Here is a 24055-nt window from a genome sequence, read left to right as displayed (position 1 = left end):
TCTAAATATGCTCTTTTCATAGGTACATTTAAGCAATACATATTTTCCGTACAGGCTGCCATAAAACAAGGCGCGAATACAATGTTTGGCCAAAACAAGTAACAATTGATATACCCTAATGGAAATGTATTTGACATTAAAGAAAATGGCCGACTATATTATTAAAAAAAGTATGGTTCCCTCAAATAACTGCCTGCCACGACTTGGAAACATGGCAAAAAAATTCTAGGGCACTACAATACAGCTGAAAAAAATACCAAATTTAGTCGAAGGCATGAAAATAATAGCTTCAGACGATTTTCCAAATTGTGATGTTTGTGCAGAGGAAAAGGACAAAATATATAAGCAAAACACCAGACAAAAAGGTCATGAGAATTCTCTCCCTTATGCACTGTGAGTTGGCAGGCCCAATCAGCCCATTAAGGAGAAACAATCTAAGGTACGTTTTGAACTTTGTTGATGATTATACAGGTTTAATTATAGTTTATTTTCTAAAAAACAAATCCGACACTATCTTCGCCACTAAGAAATATTTAACTGATATTGCCCCGAACGGCTCAGTAAACTGTATTTGCTCAGGCAATGGGACTGAATTTACTAATAAATACCTTGAACTTCTATTAATCAACCATAGTATTAAACACGACAAATCGGCGCCGTATTCCTCATTTCAAAATGGCACCGCTGAAAGAACATGGCGGACCCTTTCTGAGATGGCAAGGTGTCTACTTATCAAATCAAAATCAGCGTATAGTTTATAGATGTACGCTTTAAAGGCAGCAGCATATATTAGAAATAGATCGTTCAATAGAAGATTGGGAAAAACACCGCATAAAGCGTTTTGCGGAGTAAAACCAAAAATGAACCGAATGCATATATTTGGTTCAAATTTCTTTGTATTTATAGAAAATACCAGTACAACTAAACACTAAAAGCAAAATAGATATTTTCATAGGTTACGATAAAAACAGTTCAACATATTTAATCTACTTTCCAGACAAAAATAGCATAAAATGGGTTAGGTGTGTAAAATTCAATGATACATTAGATTTAAAAAATGACGAGCCATTGGACGGAAAACATGAGGAAATATTACCAAGTATCTTAATCGATTATAATGAAAATATTAATAATGACGACAATTGCAGGAGAATTACTGACGTAAAAATTTAAAAGTGGATTACTGTTGCTCGTTGAAAACGCACCGGAAAGTTATAATAAGGCAATTAATTCATCATGAATGGGAAAAAGCTATGAAATCCGAATTGGAAGCTTTATCTGAAAATAACACATAGGAAATAGTGGCACCCCCCCAAAAAAAAATCACATCTTCTGTCAATGAAACTTCTAAAGCAAGATTTGTTGCAAAGATTTTTTTCACAAATTTCTGGAGTGGAATATTTTGCCACATTTTCACCAACAACAAATTTAACGACGATTAGAATTTTATTACAATTTGCCGCTCAATACGATTTAAAAATGCATTAAATAGATGTAACAAAATGCTTTTTAAACGGTCCGATCGACTGTTAAATCTGTATTTATCCTCCAGAGGGATTTAAAATGAACAAAAAAAGTTCGTGTGAGAACTGAATATTTGTTATACAAAACAAAGCGATCACAATTTATACAGACAACGCGTTCACAATTGGTTTTAACAATCCATAATTATTTAATACTAGCGGGGGTACCCGGCGTTGCCCGAGTGTTTGTTTCCGGGACGGGGGGGAGTTTTAAAAAATGTTATGGTAGGTAAGTAGGAAGGATCAAACCCGGAGTCATGAGTAAAAGTAGGAAAATAAAGTGTGAAAAAAAAAAACAAAAAAAAAACATCTGCAACGTTAACAGTTCGGCCACCAAGAAAAGTCCATTCCAGTTGTTTAGGAAAAAAAAACGACTACGGTAGGTCGGCGCGAACGTGAAAATATAATGTGAATTCTCCAGCACGCTAACCACTACGCCACAGAGCTTAGTTTAGTGATTTTAAATAACTTCACATGAAAGAACTACGAAGCCAAACCGGTGTTCTCTTCTCAACTGTTCCTTGTGAACTATCCCCAAACGGTGTTAAGTGGTGGCAGGGGGAGGAGGAATTTATTAGAGAGAAAATATTTTACCACTTCCATTGATCTTAACCGATTTTGGCCGTGACTTCTCAGAAGAAAAAGTATAGAAATCTAAGATTATCGAGGAATTTGAGAAATAATAAGCCTATAACACACCTCAGATATTGTTCTGCCGTTTGTGCATATTATATTTGCATGAAATATCTTGATTTTTAATCCTATTAATTTCAAAATCAGACGGGAAAAAATGAGTTCATTTTATTTATATAGAGAAGAAGAAGAGAAGAGAAGAGAAGAAGAAATAGAAGAAGAAGATAGATAGAGAAAACAATAATTCAAGCAATGCTCCGTTGACGTGTGCATATATGCCAAAAATATAGGTAATAAATTGTTGATTTTTTTTTTTTTTGGTTGACGATATATTACTCGCCTCAAATTGTGACAACATTTTAAAAGATGTTAAAAATAAATTACATAAAAAGTTTAAAATGGCCGATCTTGGACAATTGTCATGGTTCCTCGGTATAAAATTTACCTGTGAAAATGAAAATATAACAGTGAACAAATCACAGTCCATTGAAAAAATTCTGCTCAAGTTTGAAATGCAAGATTGCAAACCGCGTACAACTTCCGTTGAGATGAATATAAATAAAAATGTAAAGACCTAAACAAAATTTATAGACGACAGATTATACAGAGAAATGATTGGAAGTCTCATCTTTTTGATGACCACCGCTAGACTCGATATATGTTACACTATAACAAAGCTCCAAACCTATCAAGACTGACAAGTAAGGACCTTAATCATGCAAAATAAATTATTCGTATACTAAAAGGAACAAAGAAACAATCTTTAATATTTAATAAACCAACATATCCTCTAAATCTAGAAGGATGTTCAGATTCAGATTGGGGTAACTCTGACAATAGAAAAAGTATAACGGGATACTGTTTTAGACTGTCAGAGACTGGATATACGATCTGGAAAACTAAAAAACAACAAATTGTTGCCCTTTCTACTTATGAAGCAGAATTTGTGGCCCTCCCCCATTCCGCGAAGGAGGCAATTTTCTGAACTCCTTCTAAAATCTATTTTAAAACCAGATCCAAGTAAAAATAACCTATCGTAATTCATTGTGACAACCAGAGTAGTATCTTATTATGAAATAATTTTATGATTCATGAAACGTCAAAGCATATTGATATCAGATATCATTTCATAAGGAATGAAATAAGTAATACATCTATTACTATTAGTTATGTAACATCTGAGACATTTTCACTAAACCTATGAAAAGGATGAAATAAAAACATTTTATAGACAAACTTTTAGGAATCTAATCAGGAATAAATCTATTTTCAGAAACCCAAAAAGAGAAGCATTAACAGTCGAACTCTCTCTATCTCTCTCTCTCTCTCTCTCTCTCTCTCTCACACACACACACACACACACACACAACTTAATTAAATAATAGATTGTAAATTATCCCGGGTACAACGTTAAACTGCGACCATTTTTATCTTGCTAACTAAATTAACCATCTAATATGTAACAGAATGTTTCCAAATGTATATTTGCCTTTGTATATATATATATATATATATATATATATATATATATATATATATATATATATATATATATATATATATGGATAAAAATAAAATTAAAATACCAGAGATGGTTGACGTTATATTGTTTTGAAAAAAAAAGAAGAGAAAAACCGAATGAATTTATGAAATGATCAACGTTTCATCCCTATTGCAGAGGACATCTTCAGTATATTAAAAGGAAAAAGGTAAAAAAAAAAAAAGAAAACGATCATAGACCATACGAAAATGAAAAGGAAACAGTGTTAGAATCCTACCCATATCGGGAAGAAAACTATGTGTGTGTATGGGAAGGTTGGGTTGTTCAATGTCTATATACACACTTTTAAAAATACGTTAAATAAATATGTACGCTTTTTTTCTCTGTAAACTTATTCATTTTGTTGAATTATTTAAGGATTAAGGAAAAACGGTTAACCAAGATCTGTTTTGATATTTTTTTCTTTGATTATTATTTTCCCTATACTAGTAGCTAAATGGTAGAAGCCCTTTCTTTGCGTAATAGTATTAGTGTTTAATATTAGTGCTGACTCTAAAAGTCTTCTTTTAGCTCTATCAATCACGTATTTTAAAATTTTCGCATGATATAAATTAAATGAATCATCGTGTTCTGCACAATGGCACGAGAGTGCATTTAAGGCGTTACCATTCCTTATATCTCTTCAGTGTTCGTAAAGTCTTAGTTTCAATTTACGCTGTGTCTCACCTATGTATGCTTGTTGGCAATTGTTACATGGGATGGAATATATACCGGCGTCGGATGTGAGGGTTTTGGGAGAGTACTTGGTAATTTTAAATATCTGTTTTATTGTTGTGGAAGTTGTTTGTATAAAGTGAAAACCAAATCTGTGAAGAGTGTCGTAGATTTTTGTATTTTTTGTGTGGGTGGGAATGAAAAGACGTCTTTTAATAGTGATGAATTTATTTTAGTTTTCGGTCTGTTTATATTATAGTGTGTTTTCATAGCTTTTTTCTTTGCTTAAGAAATGAAATAGGATGGGTACTGTAGTTTTTTTTAAACATTCGTAATGTATTGAATTTCATCATTAAGATATTGGGGGCTGCATATTCTAAAGGCACGCAAGAAAACCCCAATAATCATGCCAGTCTTTATTTTATCATTGTGGTGCGAGTAGTAGTAAATATAATCGTTTTTGTGTGTGGTCTTTCTATGTACTTTGAAACTCAGATCGGTTTCTGATCTGATGAGGAGTATATCTAGAAAAGCTAGGGAGTGGTCTTGTCGGATTCGTGTGTAAATTTTATAGACGGTTCTACTGAACATATATATATATATATATATATATATATATATATATATATATATATATATATATATATGTATGTATGTGTGTGTGTATTTGAATAGGATTATATTTGTATGTATATGCATAGGAATAGAATTATATCTGTATGTCTTTGTATGTATATATATATATATATATATATATATATATATATATATTTAAAAAGTGTTTATTTTATATGTATTTAAAACACCTTAATGTGATTTACAAAATGGGAACAAGTTGGAAATTTGGTTGCCAATACTAGACCTATTAAGTTGGCGAATATTTCTAGAACCAAGTCTAGCATTTAGAAGGAAGTAAAAGATACACCAGTCCAAATGTGGCAGCACGTATGTATTCATGGGCGAATAGTCGCCTTTGGTATAGAATGCACTCAAACGTAAGTGAGCTTTTACTACGGTAGAGAGAACCAACATTCTTCAGAGCAGCCTTGGCAATGCTCTCGATGTATTTGTTCGAAATCATGTTCTATGTGAACGTTTAGGTGAGAGGTTTAATTGTAAGAGCGTTTAGATAATGTATCATTAGCCCGGGATATCAGTGGTTGAGAAGTTATCTCGTAATTATTAAATGGAAATAAGCTTAGCTTTGTCAGTATTTAATGTTTCCAACAATTTACTACGCTACAAACTAAACATCTTCCCCTAAAGTTTTTGCTATTTGCATAGATATGTGAGTATTCGTTTTCCTATCGCCCCTGTGATAGAGTATTGGATCACCAGATAATATACACATCTCGGAGACAATTATACAAGGAAGATCAATTATAAATATAAGGAATTTATATCATGTTGTTTTGACGTACTCCCATCGAGGACAACTCGAATTTTTCTATGTGCTCGTTAATCTGTTTAGGGATTCTCAGGAATAATTAATAGTGTATGCAGAGAGCAGTACTCAAGACCAAGTATTCTGATATTAATTCATTGGCCGAATACATTCAGTACGCCATTTCGATTCTAAGTTAAATTGGTGAAGCCGTCATTATTATTATTATCTTTTTAAAATTAATCCAACATTTTGGACTTATTAAGGTTGAAACAATATAAAATAATAAATTATGGCCTATAAAATTATATAGCTAAGGAAACTACACGCGAACAATAAGAGGACCTAAATAATGATTAGCAAAACTCTTTGCTTCTTTATTTAAGAAAGGCAGTCTTTTCGGAATAAACGTAATGTTTGTTTTTAAACGAGGCTGTTATGTACGCATGATTTGTGAAAACACAATTAAAGATTTCTTCCCGTTCTTTTCCTCCTTTGCGGTACGGGTTCGAACCTGCCTTCCTACTCCCACTTTTTTTTTTTTTTGCTCAACATACACATTCAAACACCCAGGCAACGCCGGGCTGAAATGCTAGTATATATATAAAAGTGAAAGTGTCGGCCTGTATGTGTGTGTGTCTGTGTGTGTGTCTGTATGTGTACAATAACTCTGTCAATTTACAGTCTACAGACACGAAATTTGATATACAGGGTATTGAGATTCGGGAAAATCTTTGTAATCCGTATTCGGCCAAAAATTTGGCTGTTAAGGGGTCAGAGTTCAACGATTGGACCTTTGAGAACTCTACGAAACTCCTCCGACAATTCTGGGTATAAACAATTTAAATGTTAGATATAGGTTCCTTGAACATGGATCTAACTTAATAACTTGATTTGAGTCATAATAGGGGTCAAAGTTAAAAAACATCGACCTCTGCGGTCTCTACAAAATTACTCAGACAATTTATTGTCTCAACATTTGAAATTTTACATAAAAGGTATTCAGAGATAAGGCAAGATTTTAATCGGTTTGGGTCGAAAATTTGAGCTACCAATATATAAATGTATATATGTACGTTTGCATGTCTGCCTAAAACTTTCGAAAAAGGCGACGAATTTTCACAAGATCAGTATAGTTTTAAAGCTCGACCCTTCACACGACGAATACAAAAAAATGGCTAAAAACATTAATTTCTTCACCCCCAACTGGGCACTTTTCTACTAGGGGCGCGCTTTTTTCGCCGATATTTCCGAAAGCCATCCCCTCTTTTCGATTGTCTAACCTTAATTAAAACCTACGTCACTCCCGTTTTGACGGCGGTCGTAACAGCAAAGACGTCACGTTTTTTCCCTATTCTTTTCCTCGTTCATGATACGGGTTCCAGCCTGCTTTCCTTCTACCACTTTTTTTGCTCAACTCACACCAAACACCCGGGAAACGCCGGGCACCCATGCTAGTATATATATATATATATATATATATATATATATATATATATATATATATATATATATATAGTCTGTTTAGTCTGTTTATTATAAAAACATTATTTGTTACATATGTGCATACATGTTTCAATGGAGTCCCAATTCAGGGAAAATATATACACACACACACACACACCCACACACACACACACACATATATATATATATATATATATATATATATATATATATATATATATATATATATATATATATATATATGTCATCCGATACGGTACTGCTTCGTTATTTCACAGCTCATCAGTGCGGATAGAAAAGCAACTACCTCAATCCAGAATCGAAACCAACAATGTTTTGTCTGTCCACAGTACCTAAGCTCAATTTGTTTACACAAAGAGCATTGCTTCATACGCCAATGGTGATTTGTATATCACTTCCCAAATGTTCAACCTTAGATTAGGGAGCATATATATATATATATATATATATATATATATATATATATATATATATATATATATATATATGAGAGAGAGATTGGAGGATCGATACTAGAATATTTTTCACATTCTTTTCTTCACTCAAATTGATTCCTTCCTTAGTTTTCTCGTACATAGATATTTTTGCTTGGTGACAAAATTCAATTTCCCTTTTTGTTCACTTCCTTTAATTTTCTTCATTTTTCTTAAACTATTAAGATTATGACATTTTTTTTTGTTTTACGTTATTTACTGAAACATATAATGACATTTCATCCGTATTTGTATTATTTTATTATTTAATTTTCCAATTTAACGTCTATTATCATATGAAGATGGACATTGTCTTCAGCGTTACCGACATTCTAATTACTTTAACTAAACGTTCGTACATAGAAACAGGGGTAATATACAAGGTTACCTAGCACAAAGGAAATATTATTACTATTGAAAATTAAAGGGGTTCATACGCGTGCAAGTGATAAACAGCGTTGGATTTTATATGTATTTTGCCTACGTTGATTTGTTGTGTGAATATATATGAACTTGTGTGAGTCAGTATATAGTATTTTACTTTTGGTCAGTGCGTCTGTAGTTGATAGAAGTTTATTGTTTGTATGTTGTTTGCTAAATATTTTTCTTATCGACAAAAAGTGCAGTAAGCCATGGGCTTAAGTTATTCTGAACCTACGATTTAGTGTAGAAAAACAGTCTGTGTAATGCAATAAAAAAATAAAATAAACATGCACCGGGCCTTTTCTATCCTCCCCCTTTTGCGCCTGTTTCATTTTCTTTCCCCCATCTTTCTGCTATTCTTGTTATTTGGACGGCAGAGTGACGGCCAACAGAATAGGTAAGGGTAGAAGAACTAGTTGCTGATTGTTAGCTGATGTCGGCAGAGAGAAAGATCCACTCCGCCGGTGTCAGTCTCACTGTTGCTCCAACGTCAACACAACAAGCACGGACTTTCTAAGCTCGGAGTTTTCCTTCGTTCACTCGAACTCTCTTATTCTTTCTGTCGTTCAATATCTATTTCTAATACCTCTCTATCTCTCTGTCTCTTTCTCTCATTTTTCTTTTCCCTTGTAATAGATCTGTACATATATATAATATACATTACTTTTAAAGTAACTCGGCCGTTAGGCTGTTCATAATTTGTTCATGGGGGATAATTACTGTACCACTGCAGCGTCTTCCGACAAAGTCGAAGAAAACAAAGGCAGGCAAGCGGTTGATTATATATTTACAGATCAAGCACCGGTAAGCTTTCTTTCTCTTAAGAACAGTTTATTTTTTTTATAATTAGATGTCCGATCATGTACTATTTACTATAGCTATTTAATTCCATCTCTGTTCCTTACTATGAGTGGCTTTTACGTTTTTTTGTCTAATCTTAATATAAGCCAAAGGTGCTGATCCTAAAAAAAAAGAAGCTTATTTTGCCGACATAAAACATTTAATTGATTTCATTCATCAAATATTGATTATTCAATCATGTTACCCTAGTAAAATAGTACAGTGAACATTAAACGTGTATTTATAAAAGAAACATTACATTTTATGTAACGTTGGCGGAAATCTGCACTCTCCGAATACTTTTCTTTACTTTGCGTTGGACTGGTTTTCTGTTGTATTATTTATGCTAAAAAATATGCACGCACAAACTTAAAACTAGAGAAACTTTTGCATGTATTCGACGAAATTTATCAAAGGCTTTATATTCATATTTTTATTATCTTATATTTATTCTTGAATTGTTGTAAAAATCGGAATTGTTATAGATACACACCCTCTACAGTTATAATAATCCTAACCTTACCGCAGCTATTCTAATCGTTAGAATTCTCTGACTATTGAACAGTAAAGCAACACGCTGTGTACCTAATGCCACTATAGAAATATCAGAATCATGCTGTGTATGAAAATAACAAGTTATATAAAATAAAAAAAAGTTATAAACATCAGTTATATGTTATCATTCCGAGAATTAACTAAACAAATTCCATTTGGTTATGATCAAAGTGTAGTAATCGTCTCGTGCTTAATTTGTTGTAAATTTTTTTATTTTTTTTTTTATTTCTCGAAATAAATATTTCAACGTTTGTTATCTGTTCTAATGTTACATAAAATTAAATCTTAACTCGACCAGGAAAAAATACTTTTAGACCGGAGTTTGTTTTTGTTCCAATCCGAGTGTCACTGATGGAGAGCCATATTTTCTCTACAAGAAAAAAAAAAAGGATTTTGTGCCTAAATTTGCAATAATAGGGAAGACAGGTCTATAGGATTTTTTAATGTAGTTACTATCTCTACACATGCATGTTGCATTTAAACGAAACACGGATGCACATATAAACTAAATAGCAAAATACACGCACACACATCTACGCATGCACACGTGGTAATGTTAAAATGCGCTTGATACAATATAATGGCTATCTATTCATCTATTTATGAATCAATCTATATATCTCTCTCTATCTCTCCCTCCATATTTCTCTCTCTCTCTCTCTCTCTCTATATATATATATATATATATATATATATATATATATATATCTTAAAATATATATTTATATATATATGATAACATTAATAATATAATATAATAATAATAATAATAATAATAATAATAATAATAATGATTATAATAATAATTATATAATATATAAGGAAATAATGATTTTCTTTTATACCCACAGACTTTAGTATTTCATACTTACGCAATCATTAGTATAGGATAACAATTCCTGCCGGTCATGAAATTCAAACCCATCCACAAATCCACATTTTGTTCCATTTGCATAGGTTCTACACAATTCTAATAAGGAATTGTCATGAAAATGGAGTGGGGGGGTTAAGAACTATTTAACGACGCATTCATGCACATACAATGACAATCTAGAGTGTTCGCACGAGCGGAAGTCGTTACCATTGCATAATTTTGCATACAGGGCCTATCCTTATTTATATAAGTTAGAAATACGTATGTTTGTGCGACGTATACGTATATTATCTATGCGTAGTATATATATATATATATATATATATATATATATATAAATATATATATATATATATATATATATATAGTGTGTGTGTGTGCACTTCTGGAACACGCTTCTTAAAAATAAAAAATTATTTGCAAGCATTCGTAGCCATGCCTTATTTCTAAATTTCATATTACTGATAATGTTTTCATTCAGTTATTTTTGAAATGAGGTAATTCAATTTTTGATGTTTAATACTAGCAACGCGACCCTATTTTAAAAACAAAAATAACTTTATATAAAATGAATATTACTATTTTAATACTTGTAACTATTAATTAAACTCATATTTTTTTATTTTTATTGGACTCTCGTTTACCGAGAAATTTGACTTTGATAACTGCATGATATGATACAAGACTTAGTAATTACGAAATATCATCTCCACTGAATTTTCATTCCAGGACGATTAGTGTAATACTGGGTTTATCGAAAAAGACGAGCGCTTAAGGAGATTTTATATCCTTGCCTACTAAAATATATAAACCACAGATTAATTATTTAAACCACGGATTAAATATACATTCATACACACACACACACACACCCACACACCCACACACACACACACACATATATATATATGTATATATATATATATATATATATATATATATGTACATATGTATGTATATATATGCAGTATAGTCTGCTATAATTGTTCAAAGCGGCGGTTACAAATGTACGGTCTTCGCGAGACTAGTTTATCATATAAACTGTGTCGTTTCGTTAAGGAATCGATATATATATATATATATATATATATATATATATATATATATATCGTGAAGACCGGACATTTTAACAATTACAACAAACTATACTGCATATATCCATATACGTTCAAATTCGATTAAGCCGATAATATATATATATATATATATATATATATATGTGTGTGTGTGTGTGGGTGTGTGTGTGTGTGCACGCACGCGCGTGTGTGAGTGTGCGTGTGTGTGACCTTATCTGCCTGTATGATAATGGTCTCTTTCAAACTTCTCTGTCAATCTTTCGTCTACTGACGTGAAACCTGATATACTAGAGATTTAGAACTGTGGATAGATAAGAGTTAAAACTTGAAAAAATCGTGCAAGTCGACGTGAAGTGCTCTCATATGTGCGCAAGTATACATCCATAGGTTAAGCAACGTTGTTTTTGAACTTTTGGTATGCGTAATAACTAACGTGTTTCAGTTAACGGTAGCCGAATGGATTGCGTCGTTGCTAATGGAGCTGTGGATGTCTTTTGTCGTCGGGTTCAAATCTATCGACTGGTGTTAATCTTGGCACGCTATAGGTATTTAATAATTATTATATTATAATAAATAATAATGTTTAAAAATTATTATAATAAATAATTATGTAAAATAATTATTTCACAATATATATATATATATGTATATATATATATAATCATTAAACTTATAATAATTATTAAATAATACGTAGGAGGAGGGCGCTTGGCTTTGCCCAGGCGTAAACTACGCTTTAATTTGATATTTTATTTTGTGCAGATTTCGTATATATTATTATAGAGGTGTGATTTTAAAAGTAAAATAAAAAGTATGTGGGTGACATCATCTAGAATCGAAACCGAAAGCAAAACTGTAGCATTCAAAGCTTGTGATGTTACCACTGTATTAACGTGATACACATTAAAGTTAAAAATTAAAATTAATATACAAAATATATAATGGTTTTTCAATTTGGACCCATTTTTTAATCCTGAAAACTATTTTTACTAGCTAAAGACCTATAAATGAACGACCCGGAAAAAGTCCAATGATTTGAGACCCCTAGCGCCATATTAGTTTCAAAGGAGTTAGACTTTGAGTATATAGAGACAGGAAAACAGACAGACAGATAGCCTTTTACGAAAATCTAATATATAAACGGCTATATGTCTGTCTGTCTCCATATTTTAAAACTCTATCTCCTCCGGAAATAAAATACGCTAAAGGTCCCATATGATTGGATTTTTTACGGACCGTTTTTTTTTTATCCGGTTAAATAGATTTAGCGGGTTAAACATTTTTCCGGAGATCAAAATGGGTCATAACTGAACACATAATTAGACATTTTGTACATTCATTTTAGTTTATTTTTAATTCGAATTTTAATCGGTTCATATGCGTATCTCGTTGGTACGGTGGTAACGTCACCAGCTCTGAATATACGAAATCTAGGCACAAAAATCATATTTAAGCGTATTTTACGCCCGAGAAAATTCGCTCCTCGTCATATATATATATATATATATATATATATATATATATATATATATATATATATATATATATATATATATTTACTGTTTTGGGGGGAAAGAATTCCAACAAAGTGCTTGATTACAAAGAAAACACTTTTTTTTTAAGAGCTTAATATTGATTTAATTGTACAGACGTTCAGAAAAAACATTGGTACCGTCGGTTTCAAGCCCAACATAAGGAGGACCAGTTAATGGTAAAACGTAAACAACATGGTTGACGAGAGCCTAACATCATTTACGTTTTACCATGAACTAGTCCCCTTTATGTTGGCTTGAAACCGACGGTACCAATGCTTTTCTGAACTTCTGTACTATTAAATATATATATATATATATATATATATATATATATATATATGCGCGTTTGTGTGTGTGTTTGTGTTTTGCTCTTATGTACTACATAGATACAACTAGTTATATACATGTATATGTGTGCATATATCTAATATTACGTGACGATTTCAAATAGCACATTTGGATTAATGTTATATATTTAGATGATTGGGAGGCACTTATAACACATGCATATTTTAAGGCCAGCATTGTTTTAATGAACAACGTGTAAAATCAATTTTCATAAATCATAATTAAATATATATTCACGGATGTACGAGAAAAAACAACATGAACATCAGGTTCAGAAAAACTAAAAAGATAATATGCATATTGGTAGGATGTGTTTGTATTTCAAACATGTTTTAAATATTAGTTTAGACTTACAGAATTCATTTTACCTCCCCCTTTCCCTTTCCCTCTACATAATGCGTACACACATATCCGCTCACACAAATGCATATATATATATATATATATATATATATATATATATATATATATATATATATATATATATATATATATATATAGTAATGCACAAGTGACTTTCTCTTACTAGTAGCTCGTGTTTGTGAGGCTGAAAATAGATAGACGCCGTTTACATTACATTATTTTTCATACAAAACACAAAATAATAATTCCAATCTTGAATACATGCAATGAAAAAAAAATAATGCACTCATTAAAAATATTTTAAAAGAAAAAGTGACTTATGTGTACATTTCTGTTGTTACCTCTCTCTCTCCCTCTCTTTCTTTCTCTCTCTCTCTCTCTCTCTACATATATATATATATATATATATATATACACATAATGTATGTATAATTAATATATTTCTATATAATATATATGTATATATAAACTTCGTTTGTGTATACCCCGGTATGCTTCATTGCTTCCAATCTTTATATACAATTACATATTTTATTACCATATATATATATATATATATATATATATATATATATATATATATATACATACATATATGTGTGCGTGTGTGTATAATATGAAATATATTATTTTTACCTACAGACACTTATGTTTTATGCTTACGAAATAAGTAAAATTTGACAGAGCTACGCATCAGTATAGGGTAACAAATTCTGCCGGTCATAAGATTCGAACACAGCCATGATGACAACTGGTTCTCTAGTTACCGAGGATGAGTATGAGATGGCTATAGCTGGGTATTAAAATGAGGTGATGTATGGACAAACGAAATGATTTCTTGCGGCGCTTGTTTTATATATCTATATATATCCATTTTTTCAGATCAAGCATAGATACAAAGCAATAAAATAGGCTTACTGATTGAAATATCCGGATTGCTAGAAGTCTTTGATATTTCGAGAATATAATTTCTTTTTTAGATTTAAAAAGACCTAAAAACAATGTTAAAAATAATTTTGAAAAAAAAAAAACGGAAATGGGATATATCGTTAGTTTGGAACGGGAAATGTGTATTTAGTTGAGATGAAATGAAGAAATAGTCCGTTTTCTTATAAATAATTTTGACATTGTGTTATTTGTTCGTACTGGCGTGCAATTGTTTTTTACTTAATAATATCACCCCTTATATTGTCATATTCGCTCTTATTTGATGTTGTTTTCTTTAATTTGGTATACACACACACACACACACACACACACACACACATATATATATATATATATATATATATATATATATATATATATATATAATGTTTGAGAAAGCAACGTTATATGCTGCGAATGTTTTATATATGTAAAAAAACGAAAACTACTTATATACATGAGCTTACTAAAGATTGCATTAGATAAAATCCAAATTATCAGCTTTTATTTTAACTTTCAAACTGAACCATACAAGTAGATGATAATGCAAAACATTTCTACATATGGGTTACATAAATATCATCCCTATGACAAAACCACCGATTTAACATCACAGAAAATGTCAACCAGCATCCACTACTGACACATACATAAAAAACAAACTATGGAATGATTTCGAGCAAACCTATTAGAACCATATAAGCATATAAACTTGCTCTGATAGTCAATATGGAACCGATTTGCATCTTTCAAATTTCACATAAAATTAACGCGTGAAAACAATAATTTTAGTTTTCTATGGTGTCTACATTTCTTAAACTGATTTAGAGTAATTTAGAACCGCTGAATCTGGAAATGACATCCGTTTCTAATTATAATTTTAAGATTATTTGAAAAAAAACCCAGATGTTATTTTAAAGTCGATTACATGGTTTTGGCATTATCAGCTAATTTTTATGAACACATTATGTGCTTTTAGATGAAAAATAGTTTGCCAGCAACATATAGATTTCCTGATAGAAACATTGATTACTGTAAACTAAATAACCAGTATTTATAAAGATAAATACACGTAAATTGCATATTGCTCCACTTTTGTTCAAACGTCAGTGCTTGAATATCCGTTTCCCTGAACTCCTGGAATGCTCAACGGCAGAGGGTAGAGGATTAAATATACACAGTAGCCAACCATCATGACTGCGCCTCAGCAACCCTGATACCTGGTTTTCTTCTCTTTCCGGTCTTGATTGAATATCTTCGCTAACTCGTTATTCATAAAACCCTGGGTCTCAGAAACCCGGTCCGTATGACAAAACGGGTAGCGCATCTTGACGTCCAGGGATTTGAAAACAGCCAGCAGGTTGTTGACAATTTCTGGTATTATTTTGCCCCCCCCCCAAAAAAAAAGTTCCTCACTGCCAAAATAAATGATTCCTACGCTTCTACTTAAAATTTGTTTATTAAGTTTGGAACTTTGGATCTCTGATGAGCTCCCGAATCTGAAAGCTATCAAAGATGCCAATTTAGGTGTTCTGGCTTGATATGCAATGGTGAAAAGAGTATTCTACTTCTGTGCACCAGTGGGTAGGTCATGACGTTGCTTTCTTTGCAAGGCACCAATTTCTCACACAAAAGCTTGCCCTTTTATTTAGTCCTCAGCATGGTGCCACGCTAATTCTGGAAGATTTCAAAGTTTTATGGAATCATAATCAGTCAAACCTGAATAATTTTGTCATTAAAATAATCATTCCATCTCCAAAAATATTCGACATGCCATTTTATCTCTCCCAACATATTCTAAAATCCTTCATACATGTGAAGAAAAAAATGTAAAAAACAGCATGTTACCACAGCTCAACAAGTTGGCTTCATTGAGCAAAACCAATGTTATTTCTTGCTAAAGCTTAGCTGATCCGTCCTTAATCAACTGGAAAAATGCATGCAACAAATTTGGTTTTTAAGAGTGTAATACAACAAGCCGAATGTAAGTAAATATACAGAGTGTACCGATACAGTGTCGCACTAACAAAAACACTACTACAGATTAAATTTTTAAAAATGTTATTGCAAAAATCAATTCAGGTAACTTGTTTTTGGAATAAAGCTGACATCTATTCAATGTAGCCGCATTCAGCCTCAGTCACTGCCCCGATATATGTCCAGAACTGGGAGCATTCCTTTAATAGCGCAGGCAGGGGCTCGGCAAATACCCAGTGAATGGTGGATATCAGGCTGGTCTTAGTGTTGTGAGGTGCCATGTTAGTGATGGCTTCGATGTATGATCAAACGAAGTAGTCCAGCGCGTTAAGGTTGGGGGAAAAACGCTGCCGGAGGAAGAAGGGTACAACATCGTAGCACTCCTTGCGAAGCCAAGTCTGGGTTTCTTTGGACTTTTGGTACGGCGCCGAATCCTACTGCCACACTCAGGATCTGTCAGCGGCCATCTGATTCTACCAGGGGATCACAACAGTTTTCATCACATACAGGTACGCTTCGATGCTGACTTTCAAGCCGACTTCAGAGATTTGACGTAGCATGATGTTGCCCTCACTTGAAACCAGACCAGAGATCATAACCGGAAACTTGATTGAGCTATAGCCTACAGCGGTGATAGGTTGCAAAAAAAAAAATAAATTAATTAAAAAAAAACCTGTTGTCCTCATAGGATCATGTCGTCTTTTCTAGGACGACAACTTTATCGTTCCACATTGTATATGACGAATAGAAAACAATGAACTCAGAACGGGCAAAATGCATCAAACAAAATTAGTCTATTAAAAAAAATGTTCTTACAAAAGCAACGACTACAAAGTAAGTCTTTACACATATAAACATAATCTTGAACTTACGTTTACGATAATTTTAACACCGTGAGTCAAAAAGACAGAAAAATATATGAATGATTCTAAATATATCTGATATTTGAATTCATATTGTGACATCACATTGGCGAAGATCGTTTCCAGCAAGCATTAAAACAATAATTCAGTAAATGTGACCAGCAGTATCGTAAATAAAAAAAAAAATATAAATGAATGTTAATATTTGTATAAGCGATACATATTTCCTACTAATATCAAGACAAAAACCTCCACAGAAAGTAGTGTCCGGTTGGAATTTCTCAATATCTTCCAACGATGATGAATTTAAGAGAAAGTGAAACTTCCGTTCATTTATATATATCTGACGCGCGGTTAAGAGGTTTAGTCTCATTACCGCGGAGTCCCGATTTCAAATCTCGCTAGATTCAGCCCGCTGATTAGTCGTAGACGACGAAACACGTGTCAGTGGATAATTATGTTTAAAAAAAATATGTATGCCGCTCCCCATGTGGGGGTACCGAGTTGGTTAAAGGGAAAATTATTTTTAACTCGCATTTAGGTAAAAATGCATTTTCGTAAATATTTGAATTCATTCAAAACGTATGAAAAGAAATAAGATGTGCATAAATCGCGATACATTCAGACAGACGAGCGAGATGGACGCGCGGGTAAGGGGTTTAGTCTCATTACCGCGGGGTCCCGATTTCAAATCTCGCTAGATTCAGCCACGCAGATGAATCGTAGACAACGAAACACGTGTCAGTGGATAATTATATTTAAAAAAAATACAATATGTATGCAGCTACCCATGTGGGGGTACCAAAGTTGATTAAAGGGAAAATTATTCCCAACTCGTATTTAGGTAAAAATGCACTTTCGTAAATATTCGCATTCATTCAAAACATATCGCAAAAAACAAAAACCAATAACATCTCTCTCTCACACACACATATATATATATATATATATATATATATATATGAGCTACACACGCATACAAAATCATATATATATATATATATATAAATATAAATATATGTAAAAAGGGAGAGAGATAGAAAGAAATAGAGCGATATATATATATATATATATATATATATATATATATATATGCTTGCTTCAATGTAAATATTGGATAAACGTTTGCGCTTATATAAATTGAGACCCATTATTGAACTTTATTTTACATATTTTACGAACGATTGATCACCATGCATGCGTAAATTCACGTTTATTGATCGGAAGATATATTAAGATATTCGCTTTTTTTTGTCCAAAATTAACAGCAGGAATCTATTGTTTAACAAATTTTACATTGGAAAAAGTGTCATGTGCTGCAATACAGTAAAACAACAAAAATTGATTATATATATCAAAGTATTTTAACTCATATTAACACTGACAATTAACCCCCCCCCATATATATATATATATATATATATATATTAGGGATGGGGCCATACCAATATTTTTTTACCGATACGATACAAATAACGATTCCGTATTAAATTCCCGATTCCGATACAATTACCGATTTTGATTCCGATTCTTTCTAAATCTCTACATATTTAACTATAAAGTTATTATTTTTCACGATTACCGTCAAAACACATGTTTAATGTGTAGATATTTTCTTAAACGTAAGGATACACATGTAAGGGATGATCTATCGGTTGTAGTTTTACTAATAGATTAAAATCAACAGATAATCGATATTTCAGTATTTCTATCAGCATTAGTATATTTTTCTTTAAACAAAATCAAACAAAAAACAAATTAAAAGAATCGTTGTTGGCATCGGAAAATAGGAACACAAATTTTTCCGATTCCGATACCGCAAAATCTCCAATTTTTTCCATTTTCGATTTCTGATTCCGACTCTGATCAACACTTATATATACAGGGTGACCTAAAACAACGAGCCCCAACTCTAATAAGGCCCCGTTTCTTAGTGTTTTGTCCGAATGAAATGAAACTTTGGTCATAACTAGTTTATTATATTAAAAACATCACATCAAAACACTAGGGTCTTTGGCCTTTTTTTCTCCGTTGACTGTAAAATGCTTAGAAAAACAATCGAATGTCCTCTGTTTTTTTTTTGGACACCCTGTATATATATATATATATATATATATATATATATATATATATATATATATATATGATGATTGCACCGTCTTGTCAGACAAGTGCCACTCCCTCAGACACTTAAAGTCAATGAGCTCAAAAATGACTTTTTTTTTAGTCCTACCGGTGAATTCACACGTTCAAGCAGGCATGACACTAAAGACGGCCATTGAAATCAATTATTACATGCTTCCACAATTTCAAGCCCTCACGTGTCACAACTTTTCCATCGCCACAGGCCTATTTCTATAGACAAATGCCTGAAGGAGTATCTATACACAGATGATGTTACAGAGTCTTAGCTTTGTACGACAGCTAAGTTTCTCTCTCTGTTCAAAATGTTGACATCCAGCAACAAGCAAGTGCCAGATAGCCAGCAACAAGTTAAACTGTAGACCAGCTTAATGCGGGCACTGGTCTCCCGCTTTATGGTTTTTTAAATCAGAGATTTGCTTCTCCTAGAAAGATTGCCTTCGACACGGCTTACGGCATCACTCTCCACCCCAACACACGCATACATACACACAAACACACACGATGCTAGTTGGCCGTTGACCCGAAAAAGGGTGTATTCCCCCTTTGGAAGGTCTTGTTTTTAATCCTTCAGCTAGACTAGCAACCTTACTCACCAAACAAGTCTGGTGGCGGAACCAGTTTAGTCGCCAGTGATCCGACCATGAGGCAGGTAGTACTGGGTTACATGGTACTAGTAGCATATGACATCAGCTGACATATATATATATATATATATATATATATATATATATATATATATACAAACATGCAAACATACATATAGCAATCAATATACACATAAGGTTTATAAAAGCCTTATGTATTTATTTTCTTTCTTAAATTTAATAATATATCGGACACACTATTTACTAATTACACAAGTTATACGTCTGTTTAATTATTACATAATATATTATACATATGAAAAGAAGAATATGAAATACTAGTTATCAGATATACGTTTATAGTTTACTTAACAATATGCATATGATTACTAAATAATTGATAAAGCTTTATATTTAAATATAAAATCATTCTACTCCTACAAATATATTTTGCTGAATCAAAGTATCCAGAGTTTAATGTACACAATATTAAAGTCTAATCGAGCTAGTGCGCAAATGGAATATTTAAATATTATATATATTCGCATTAGGTGATCTTATTCAATAAATCAATTGAAAACAACCAACCTAACATATCAGAAACATTAAAAGTTGTTCCTATTTAAAAAATATCGTAGAAAAGGAAATAAATAACTGCAATTTGTACGCAATTTTCAACAGGCTAATACTTCAGAGAAAATGGAAGTATTAGATTATAAAGCGAAAGACAATTTTACAATTCATCCACAGAATATATGTGAAGCAACCTTCAAGCGTCAGCCCTTTTACCATAACTACATCAGAGATAGGTAAAACATATAACACATAGGGAATGAAAAAGAATTTAGGAACAAACACCACTATTTAGTGCCCCACGTCTAAACCAGAAATTTTTTCTAGTAGCAAATCTATATCGACACCTATAATTTTAAACTGGGTAGCGGCCAGAGAGAGTTAAAAGAGAGAAACTGTATAAAGAAAAATTCCTAACAAAAAACTAATGTAGAGGAAAACCTATAATATTTTACACTAAAGAATAGTTGTACACTTGTGCTTGATATTACAAAATATATAGATTAATGTAATTCCATATAGTTCATTATATGTAGATATATGTGCATGTGTATGTTATCTGTACAAATTGAGAAAATTCCGGTTTGACTATTAGTACTGTCGTGCAATGGGTGTGTATGTCTTTGGAAGGATCGCCTTATCTAATATACAAATATAAGACCGTCCACATTACGAAATTTATCATAAATATCTCTGCTGTACAACATCAATGCTCCGTTTTGAAATGCAAATTTTTCATTGTGTCCTGGTTAACACTTCTTTTTACAAAAAATTGCAGTTTGTATTAGTACATTTTCAACAAAGGTTTATTTTTTTATGTTTTATCTTAAATCGATTAGCGTTTTACGTGATTAATCCATGTTGCAATGTGATTTTTTCATATCTCATACTTTGTCACGTTATAATAAATAATTATATTAATTTTGATAAGTATGAGACAATAATCTTCGGCAATTATTTGTATAGCATAATAATAGGTTGAATAATTTTATTTATGAAATCAAGTTTCAATGTTGTCTTCATAATATATTGGAAAGAGATTTCGGATTTCTGAATATATGCTTATTCTTACGGTAAGTCGAATACAAGTAAAATTCAGCCCACAAGCCCTGTATATGCACTATCACCTAAAAAAAACTACATGCTCATTTTATTTGCATCCATGATAAAAGATCAAAGCTTCTAAAACATAAGATAATATTTGTGTTCACCACATTAGTAATTTTATCATGTGTAAACTTTCATTGTTGATCAGGGTTAAATTTAGCAGTCTAGACTACTTGCTATATATATAATGGTTTTGTATGTGCATGTGTTAGTGTGTAAGCGTTATGTGTGGAAGACTTACCAGTTCAGCAGTTTTTATCTATTTACATTTACTTGGAAATAAAAGAGAAGAAAAATAGAAAACATAACCAATCAAGAAAAGCCCACATGAAAATGTAGAAAAGTGTAAACTTTTGATTTATTTTTAGCGCAAAGAAAATTGGTCACTTTAGTTTCTTTGCTCATATTGATTTTCCGCATTTAGAGCTGGGATAAAGGTAATAATATATTGGTTCTCTCAGCCCAGAAGTAAAGGAATTGTTATTTTTGTTTCAAATTATTTTTAATACGAGCTGGATTTTTAATACACGCAAAAAAAAAAAAAATTGACGTTCTACGCTTCTATCGATTTTAGAAAGTATCTACTTTTACGTGAAGACCATCATATAGAGAAATACATCTCTCATATCAAGGTTATGATTTAAACAGTTGTTGTTTCTAGTGTAGTTGGAAATAGCGCTCTATTTTATATGTGATACTATAGGAGAGTTCAAAAGTGTGTATATTATTTAGCTGCCAAAACTTCGCTCTATATACATTTTCCTATCTCCCTTTTCTGTACATTTCCTTTCGCCTTTCCCCTGACTTATTCTTACTCCCTCATCAATTTTGCATTTTTATTCTTTGTTCTACCTTCAATATAACTTAACATTTTCCTTATTCCTTTCTGCTCGCCTCTCTCTCTCTCTCTTTCTCTCTCTCTTTCTTAGAATTCAATAATAAGTTAACCTCCTTTGAAAACCAATATAACATACAATACGCAATCGTTATAGTCAGAGAGCGAGACAGTATTTAATGTTCCATAAAAAAAAAATCATTCTAAATACTTAAACTTGGTGAGAACTGAAAGAATGGGTATCACAAAAAGCGTTTATGTTTTATAATAAGTAAATCTATGGCAACAATATTTTTAGCATTATTTTGACTTTCGAGTATATATCCGACACAGATAGACACAGTTAATCAACTGCAAACCACATCACTCTATATAAAAGAATACAAGATATCAATGGATACACACTGGAGATTCAAAACAATGAAAAGAATATGCTGTTGTCCTTACCCTAATAATAAGCAATACTAAAACAGAAAATGCCAGCTGTTTCAATTGGACCTGTGTGGTTCCTGTGTTTTATATTTAGATAGACGCACATGTGTCTTTTATATAATTGGTTGTACAGTGACCATTTTGATATGATTAATAAATACAGCTTTATCAATTCCATTATTGTTCTGATTGGTCGTATCTAATTTAAGAACTATGCTTAATATTAATTACGTTATCAGGAAGGTTAATATTTAAATTATTTTTCGTTTCTTGGAGCCAATTTTTAAAGGTGTGCATCAATGAAGTAACAAATACATTACTATTAATAAAATTTAAAAAATAGCTTAATCATGACTAAGTTACATAAATGAATTAATAATTTTTGGTACCACTTGGGAATGAGAAATAGTTAACCCTGATTTTATGGCAAGTGTACAACGTATTTACAATGGACTTGCTTTATATATTTTATTATTGTTTGAGGTTATAAAGCCAGGTTTCATTTTCTAAAATATGTAACTTTATGTTACTTCGTGTTGATCATAATTTTTGATTACGTTGGTTTAATAATGTGAGTAACCTTAGACAATTATAATCGCTTTACTATATAAAACTATGATTTTTATTGCAAATTAGACTATTTATTAATCTATAATAACAATCTTACCTGTCTGTTTAAATGTATGTTTGTATGTCTGCCTAACACTTACGACAGAGGCGACGGATTTTCACGAGATGAGTATCGTTTTGAAGCGCAACACTTTAGACGACAAATATCGAATACTTGACTAAAAACATTAATTCCTTCAGTCTCAACTGGGCACATTTCTCTACAAAGAGTGGTCGCTTTTTGCACAGCAATTTTCGATAGTCATCCCCTCT

The 24055-nt window shown here is 31.8% G+C and overlaps 1 long non-coding RNA gene across 1 annotated transcript in view; it reads left to right on the top strand.

Moving 5' to 3' along the window:
- The first annotated feature begins 8553 nt into the window (after nucleotides 1-8553).
- LOC145293362 (uncharacterized) overlaps nucleotides 8554-24055 on the top strand; it is a 60986-nt gene continuing 45484 nt past the window's right edge. The window contains exon 1 of the long non-coding RNA XR_013869722.1: nucleotides 8554-8943. This is a non-coding gene — a long non-coding RNA (uncharacterized LOC145293362). The remainder of the gene's footprint in view (nucleotides 8944-24055) is intronic.

The sequence above is a fragment of the Euprymna scolopes genome, chromosome 14, assembly GCF_053919585.1.
Source record: "Euprymna scolopes isolate OS-2025 chromosome 14, ASM5391958v1, whole genome shotgun sequence".
Classification (NCBI taxonomy): Eukaryota; Metazoa; Mollusca; class Cephalopoda; order Sepiida; family Sepiolidae; genus Euprymna; species Euprymna scolopes.
This window is presented reverse-complemented; position numbering and strand designations above follow the sequence as displayed.